Genomic DNA, 9,405 nt, shown 5'->3' with positions numbered 1-9,405 from the left:
AGACAACTTCTTATCTTTGGCATACAAATGTTAGACATTAGCACACTATTAATCAGATGACAAATTGACTTTGTATATCCTTCTATTATTGAAGTTTTCAAAAATATAGAATTCTTTAGTGAATGAGTTGTACTTGCACCAAAAAAATGAGGTCGTACAAAAAAACTTAGCAAACGTTTGTTATCCATGTGTCCGGGAGATGAAAATATTACCATTTTTCAGTAAAATGATACGTTACAAGAAAGCATTAGTTTTATGATGTTTTAAATGGCCTCAAATCTAAGGTTGTCAAGTCATAGATTAGTCCTAAAGCCAATGTTAAAGTGATGTTACTTAAAATAAAAAAAAACTAGAAAATTGGTCTATGCAATGAAACTAAACTACATATGAAAATACAATATGATAGTCGTGCTATAAAAGCCGAAATCATATCCAAAATTAATATTGGAACACATACTTTTATTCGTAAAAAAAATCCTACACCTTTAGATAAAATAATCAATTTCAAAGAATGAAATTTCACTTTATTTTTGTTTTGCAATGACGATTAATAAAAACTAAATTCAATCTTTAGGCAATTTATTTTAGCTTATGATCAGTTATGTGTTGGATTATTTAGAGTTTAAAGCAAAAACAATGTGAAAGTACTAAGTTTTAATATATAAAATAAAGTTACAAATAAAATTACAAATATTGTGTACAAAGAAATATTTTGAAATTTATGAATTTTGTAACAACTTTTTATTTCCATATTATGTATTGTGTAATTTATTCTACCATATAATATATTTTTATATTTATTGAAAATATTTTTTGTATTTTATATTATGTTATTATTTAAATAAATTTATTTATTTTAACTCGTGTGCTACACGGGTAACTAACCTAGTACTATTATAATAAACAAAAATGATGGTTCAACCACATATCCCCTAATTGGTCTAATATTTTGCCAAGTGGCACCCCTCATCTTTTAACCTTTATTTTCTATTTATTCTTATTAAAATAAGTAATTACTTACCAAAATTATTTATCTTTACATAGATCCACTCATTACTTACCAAATAAATTAACCTTTCTATCCATATTCAATAAATAGCCTAATTGTTAGGTGTCTATTGTGTAAATATATCCATACCATCAAAAGTAAAATCCCCCATCAAACCCGTTGTATAACCACCGATGTCTTAACAATCGCTAATAAAAACTCATGTTCTTTCTTCGAGTACCTGATATCATCATCGATTAAGAATAACTTTGCTTTCATAGTCAATTATTTTATCATTTTATGAGTTTATGGTTTGGAAACATGTGTCATTACTCAATTAAGAGGAAGGATATTGAGGCTCAAAACATATCTTTATGGCTATCATTGATCGTTTTAGGTAACTAAAGATTTGTTTTCGTATTCCTCTTATCTAAACAAGTGTGTTTTTCGAATATCAATGATGTATAAACCGTAAGTCAAGTTTTCGATATTTTGGTGTAACCAATTTCTTTTTTTTTTTAGTTTGTGCATGTTTGATTTCTCAAAATTATCTATATTTTTGCATATTTCGTTTGTGAATATCATTGCTCATATGTTACCTATAAGTTTAGATTTTTATTTGCTTGCTATGTATTTTGAGTTTTTGATTTTGAATTAAGGATAAAAAGGTGAGCTCTCTAATGATAAGGATATGTGTTTATTAAACTTTTTGGTGTATGCATAGATTTTGAATAATCACAAAGATATATGTATGTATTTAAATAATTGAGTTTGATTTCAATTACCTTTACATAAAATCAAGTTAGAGGGGTGCAAAGAAAACTAAAACCAAAAAATCCGTTAATAGAACCTATCCGTAACAAAAACTCCAAAGTACCAATTCGGATTGCAACTTCAGTATTCGGTTCGGTCTATTAATTGAACTAGAATTGCAAATCCTCACCTAAGGATATTCATAATTTATTTTCTTAGCCTTTTTACCATGATACATAGATTTATCATTAAAATATTCATACTTTAGTAATCTTATTAAGTAAGCATATGCAGATGATGGTAATTATTGAATTACATGAAATATTCTTACCTTCGAAAATATAATTTTTGAATTACATGATATACTATTTAATTTGAGATGAGATAATGTATGTACTTTTCTTATGTAGATTGATATTCTTTAATTTGTTTGGCGTAGTGGTTAATTGACATGTTAAAAATTAGAGATTTAGTTGCCAGTCGAATTTTGATTTCGGGTAAATTTTGACAACGCATTTTAGCTACATAATTTTCACATATACCATATTTTAGCATTTTTCATATGTTAGTGAAAATGGCAATCTGTTGACAATATTATATAAGATTGTTGTATACTCTTTGCAGTTTAAGGCCATATAACATGTTTTACCTAATTATGATACATGATCCCCAGTTACAATCAATAATTTTTTAATGACTTTTAACATTATAAAAGTAAAAAATTGGATTAGAATTTGATCATGTAACTTTTTATTTATCAAGTGCTACTCTAATTATAAAACAAAATTTAAGGAATTAGAATTTAAAATCTTTCGTAACATTACCTTGAAATCGTGACATGATACAATTTAATATATATTTTTTCTAATTTGATTGGTATATACTATTATTATTATTTCCATTAATTAATGAAATGGAATAATTTGAGGTAATAAAAATTGAAATCAAATCAATTAATTCCTCATTTTTTTTTATTTTTAGTAGTACAGTTACCAACTTTTAAGCGATAAGTTTTCCCTTCATAACTCGATAATAACCATGAAATTTAAAAAAATAACTGCAACTTATATCAAGTAATACCGATAGTCGGGTTTTTTTTACAGAATTGGTTTACACCTTTGAACATAAGATTCCTTTCAAATTTCAGTAAAGACAATTTCTATTAGCATCATGTTTTGCAATGGTGATAAATAAGAATAAGGGGCAGTCACAAACCATAATAGGTTTGTTTTGAATTAACCAGACTGGGGTCAACTGAACGTAGCATTATCTAGAGTAAAAACTATAAAGCGGCTCAAACTATTAAAGTTTGATAAGAACAATAAGGTTACCAAATAGAATTACAAAGGTCATATACAACGAGGTATTTAGGAAGCAGTAAATTATATAATGATGTAACTTTATAAATTAAATTTTAAATTAGTTGTATGGAACTTTTGTTCGCATTTGGTCGTGAATTTGTCATAATTAACAAACTTGTGAATTCTAAATTTATGTTACTTAGGTAACATGCATTGATACAGATCCATACGTCACCGGCATTTTCCCGATCATATGCCTTCGAAAACAGTACTGTACCATACCAAGTATTTTAGGTACCGATACCTATATTTGGGTACTTTCAATACCCATTGTTATATATATTTGTTAGACATCTTTTGTTTTTTTTATTAAACTCCGAGTAGTATGATTGTTTTAACTTTATTTAATATTAAAAATAAAAAGTCCCTTGTGCTACACGATACCTAGTTGTATCATATTTGTGTCAATGGATAAGTTTTTTGTTTAATCATTAAAAACCATGTTCTTTATTTAAAAAAATAATTGGAGATCACACTTTTATTTCAGTTATGCTTATTAGAAATATGGACAAAAAAATTGGTCTATGCAATGAAATAAGACTACATGTAAAAAGACTTTTTAATCGTGTTATCGAAACTAAAGTCATTTATGAAGATGGTAAATTAAACAGCACTACATATAAAAAGAGTTTTTAATCGTGTTGTAGTCAGTTGTATGTTACGGTATCCAAAATTAAAACCAAATACAAATGAGAAGTACTATTTTTTTTATGAAAATAGTAAACTTTCAAATAAGACAACAAATGTTATATATAATGAAACTTTAAGAGATTTATGATAACTTCATCATGTACCTTTTTTATCCTTTGTAATTTATAATTTATTCGATTTTATAAATTAATATTTATTATCATACATTAAAAATAATTAAAATAAATTATTATTTATTAAACCCGTGTATTACACGGACAACTAACCTAGTATATATATATATATATATATATATATATATATATATATGAAATTAATGTGCTAAACGTGAGAATCAACTAGAGTAGTTATGTATACAAGTAGAGTAATTACGTAATTAAATTTAAATTATAGAGTAATTATCATAGAATAATTACATAATTACTCTACTTGTATATATAATTACATAATTATTCTATTACTTATATTACAGTGACGTGATAACACTTTTGATTAACTAACCATTTTTCACAACACATAGTCGTGTATTAAAAGTTATACTCCATCAATTAAAAACTTTATAATTATATTAATCTTTTTTTACTTTTATTAAAATATTACTTTCTCTGTATTTATTCTTCTTAGGGGTGTTTGGGGGAGCTTTTTAATTTTATTTTATTTTTTTCGCTTATTTGTTTTTTAAAAAGCAAAAACAACTTTTGAAAAACTCCATTTTAAAGTTTTTAGAGTTGTTTTACCAAACACTTTTTGTTTTTCAACAAACAAATAGCAAATAAGCAAGTTTTAAAATCTCCCCCAAACACCCCCTTAATCTAGACTCGTATTCCAATAATTTTTTTATGGTTTTTCATAAATAAAATGTGATATTATATATATATATATATATATATATATATATATATAGGAGTGTGTTATAATAAAAAGAAATAGTTTTCTAGGAAGAGTACGAATATATCTAGGCCATTGGATCTATGATCTAGTGGTTGAGATTGGTAGTTATTAAAATAACAAATAGTTTCCTAAGATTAAGGATTATGCTACATAGTTTACTAACTATAAATTTTGTGTCATTATACAAAACTATGTATTTTTATTTTAATCATTATATATATATATATATATATATATATATATATATATATATATATATATCTTAGGGTAAGGATCCCAAGAGAACCCTTTGTAAATTGAGAACTTTGAGAACCATTTTGAGCCACAAAAAAAAAACCTTTAAAAAATTATAAAACAAAAAAAAAACAAAATTTTTAAAAAAGTAAAAAAGCTAAAATTCTTATATTTCATTCCAGTTTCATATAAAAAAAACTTTGTATTACACACATGTGTATATTTCATTTAATCTATAGTTACGTAATATACATATGTACATTATCATTTACCTTAAATTGTACACATGTGTATAAAAAACATGTATGTACATATATGTACATAGTATACATATGTGTATAATTTAGCTAAATCGAGACGTTTTATTTATAAAACCGGGATGATAAATAAGAATTTTAGTTTTTATTTTACTTTTACATTTTTGCGTTTTTTTTGTTTCATGATTTTTTTTTATTTTTTTAATATTTTGTGATCTAAAATAATTCTTAATTTTAAAATAGTTCTCACATAATCCTGATCCTCTCTCTCTTTATTTATATATATATATATATATATATATATATATATAAATTTGAACGAATAAAATGTTTGTATAATTAAAGGATACAACGAATTCAAATAATTTATAAAAAAAAAAGTTGGCATTTGTAGTGCAACTTGACCGTTTATAGCTTGGCATTAATTACTCACTCTACTCTAACTCTAGTCTTCAAAAACTTAATAAAGAGAAGTTTGATTTTGGTCTTTGTGATTTGTTTAAGTTATCACTTTGATCTAATAGTTTATTATAGATTTTTATAGTACAATAGTTTTAATTAACTATCACTTTTAGACCAACTTATTAACGTTATCCATTAATCGTTAGTTAATGCAACTTTAAGGTTTTTCTTTTTGTATTTTTCACAAACTTTTAATCATAAGAATTTTTGGGTTTTCAACTAAATATAAGTTTTAAACTTAATGCTATTTTTTTAGTATTATGGTTTCTTAAATTTGTTATTTAACAATACACCTTTTATTTATTTAAGAATATATTTTTTTGAAACTGACATTTTTATGCAAGTGTATACTTATTTATTTATATTCAAATACTTTTATTTATTAATTTTATTACTTTTTATAGTTGTAATAGGATGTCAATTTTAAAAACAGTGTATTTAGTTTTTATTTCGAACTACGATTTTAACTATAGACTTTTACTAACTACAAATGACTTAGAAAAATTAGTGTTCCTTCTTTTATTTTTCGATTGTAAAAGGAGCATATAAGTATTTTATATTTTTTTTCTTACTTTTCAATTGACAGAGGGTTTTTAAAAACCAATTTTTTTTTATTTTAGTTCTTGATTTGCATTTAACAATAATACATAGTTAACTTAATTTTATTTAGTTTTCGTAAACTTTGATTGGAAAATAGAGTAGAGTGCATTTAGTAAAACCCTTGGAATAAATTATCTTAAAAAAAAAACTAAATTAAATAAGTTAATTATGTATCATTATTAAATATAAACCAATAAGTCTTTCCTATTTTGTTGGGCTGGTGAGCTGATTAAGATGTTAAATAATTTTTTTAACCCTTTAGAGTAAAAAAATTTAGTTGTTCGAAAAAAAATACAAACCAATAATTATATATATATCAAAAACAAACATTTGTGTCAGTCTCTCGTATAACTATTCATGAAATAAACTTATGTCTCCACGCCACGTGTGTATGAGTGTTCATCTAACTGTGTATTTTGTTATGTTGACCATGTGAGTCATGCTTTTCTTCTCTCTACACAATTACACATCCCTGTCTCTACTCTTTGTATTGTTTTCATCCACCGTCACTGTCTCTCCATTTCATCCGCCTACCGCTACTTTGAAGGTTGGTATCCTTTTAAAATGAAATTAAGGCATTGGAAGTTTGGAACCAATAACAATCACGCTTTTTGATGTTATACTGAAGAAACACTAATTGACCCCGGACAGATTACGGATAATCTGGGGGTTAAATAGATGTTTCCCACGGGGATGAGGTCCAGCAAAGAAAGTTGTTCTTCAGGTGACCTGCAAAACAAACACCGTAAGCTCGTCACTGAGAAGGGGGGGTTCCTCCTTGTGACCACCCTCCGGCGTGAGAATCAGACTAGATTGCTCTGAATATAAGTGTATATTAAGAGATTGCTAGAGAAGGATAAGATAATGAGATATCAGATAATGTCCTTACCATTCCAAGGTGTTGGAGTATTTATAGCCGAAGGTAGGTTTCCAAGAAGGTACAGCCGGCTGAATAGTATTCCTGTTCTACCAACAGTGGGCTACACACAAGCCATGCTGGTTGGTGGATAGGCTGCGGCCGATAGTGACAAGGCCGGCTGTATACTGTTCCTTTACTGCCGGCTATGCACTGTTCCACCAACTGTAGGCTACGCACGTCCCACAGTGAGGGTTGGTGAGTAGGCAGCGGCTAATAGTGACAAACAGTACTAGAGGGTGCTCCTCCTCGTACTGTTGTCGGTGAGCTGTCACCCTGTGATTGGTTCATGGGCTGTTTTGGTCAGATCGTCTATTTTGCCCATACCTTGGCAGGTATAGTACAAAAGATCTTCCAGAAGCATACGGACTGGCTCATTTGGGCGGGAGTATTCCCGCCTTGCTCATTCCTTCAGGTGACATTACTGAAGTATCAAGAGTTAGTGCCTTGTGCATGTAGCCTTGCTATTAGTGCGGGTAGCCTTCCCTGATGGCTTGTATCCGCAGCTGCGGGAACAAGCGGGGTACTTCACCATTGGGAGGCTTTCCCTGCGGGAACAGCTGGCGTACTGCGCGTAAGGTCTTCTCTGGGCATGGTGGGTCCTGCGGAAGCAGTTGGTCCTTGCGCAGACGTCCCTCTTCAAGGTGAGTCTTGCGGGTCCAACTGGGCTCTGCTGGGACCTACCTCTTCAAGTCCCCCCAGTCCAATGTTCTTCTCATGAATTATTAATAAGTGAGGTGAACTTTTGGACTTTAGCAAGGGGTTTTGAAAAGGGTTTTTAGTCTTAAGGTTTTCCGTGGGGATTCTTCCCGCGGTTTTCCTAATGCCATGCAGAAATTCCCGACTTTTCTGCTTGATCTTTGGGTGTGATGCGGGTAGGTCTGTAACCTCCTCGCAAGTCAGGAGCGTTGAGTTCCATTTGTGTAGATTCTCCATGAGGTTTTGGTAGTTTTGAACATAGTGATCAATTATGTTTAAACAACCAATTTCATCTTGGAGGTTCAAACAGTCTAGTTCTCGACGTTCCCGCTATGCGGGGATGTTATTCCCGTTTCCGCAAGCACTGCCTAGAAGATCCTTCTTGGTTTCAATTCCCTGCGGAGTGCTAGGTATGTGAAGGGTTTTGCCTTGACACTGTACCCGTACTCGTCTTATAGTTACTTTACTTCCAAGGTATTCCTAGCTTCAATTCCCTGCGGGTTAAGTATGTGAAGGGTTTTGCCTTGACACTGTACTCGCACCCGTCTTATGGTTACTTGGTTGCCGAGGTATTCTTGGCTTCAATTCCTTGCAGGTGCCAAGTATGTGAAGGGTTTTGCCTTAACACTGTACTCACACATGTCTTATAGTTTCTTGGTTGCCAAGGTAAGGGGTATTTTCCCGCTTACTTTTGAATCTTTTTGAAATTCGAAAAGTTGGTGAAAGGGTAAGAACAGTCCAAACTATTGAAACGTCGTCCGATGGTTTCTTCTGACAGTGTCAGGACGTGCAGGAAGTTATGGCGACGTGACAGTATATGGTCATTCCAGACGCTTTTTCAGGCGCGTGGGCGCGATTTTTCGGGCGCGTGGCCACGAAATTAATGGCACGCGTCCTTTCAACAGCTGTTGCCAGCTTGCTCTTTGCCACGTGTCATAGTTTCATTGCACCTGCGATTTCTCTCTCTTCCGCATTAAATTCATCGCATTAATTGCGATGAGTATATAAAGGGGGAGAGGGTCCTTTGTAATTCACACTTTCACTTCTCTCTTCATCTTCTAAACGATTTCCGGCGAATACTCACTATTCCGTCGAGCATTCTTTTGAAATCGTTTCTGTACATCCGAAACATGTCTTCTTTTGCCGAGGAGTCTGACGTGTTCGTCGAGAATCCGTCGTCCACTTCCGATAAGGATGACAAGAGTACTGCTAGCGAGTGCCAGTGTGCTCTTCCGGCCGACCTCTATCGGTACGTCGTCCGGAAGTTCATGCTCGAGCCGTTCGAGCCTGAGTTTCCGGAGCCACACCAGACGGTGTATGATGCCCCCAAGGGCAAGATAGGGGTGTACGCTGCATTCTTCGTTTATGGGAATCTCAGGTTCCCATTGACGAAGTTTGTATACCGTGTCTTGGAGAGGCACGGCGTGCATCTGACGGAGGTACACCCGATGGCGATCGCCAAGATCCGCCACTTTGAGTGGGTGTGCCTCATTCTGGGCGTGGAGCCCCACGTAGATCGGTTGATGACCTTCTACTCCTGGAGGTGCATCCAGGGGTGGTACACCTTGGTCAATCGGATCAAGGGGTTGAAGA

Source organism: Bidens hawaiensis, unplaced genomic scaffold (genome assembly GCF_021521415.1).
Source record: "Bidens hawaiensis isolate Kalapana, Puna unplaced genomic scaffold, B.hawaiensis_p1.1 tig00043586_1, whole genome shotgun sequence".
Classification (NCBI taxonomy): Eukaryota; Viridiplantae; Streptophyta; class Magnoliopsida; order Asterales; family Asteraceae; genus Bidens; species Bidens hawaiensis.
The sequence above is the reverse complement of the archived record's forward strand: the minus strand, read 5'-3'. Positions refer to the sequence as shown.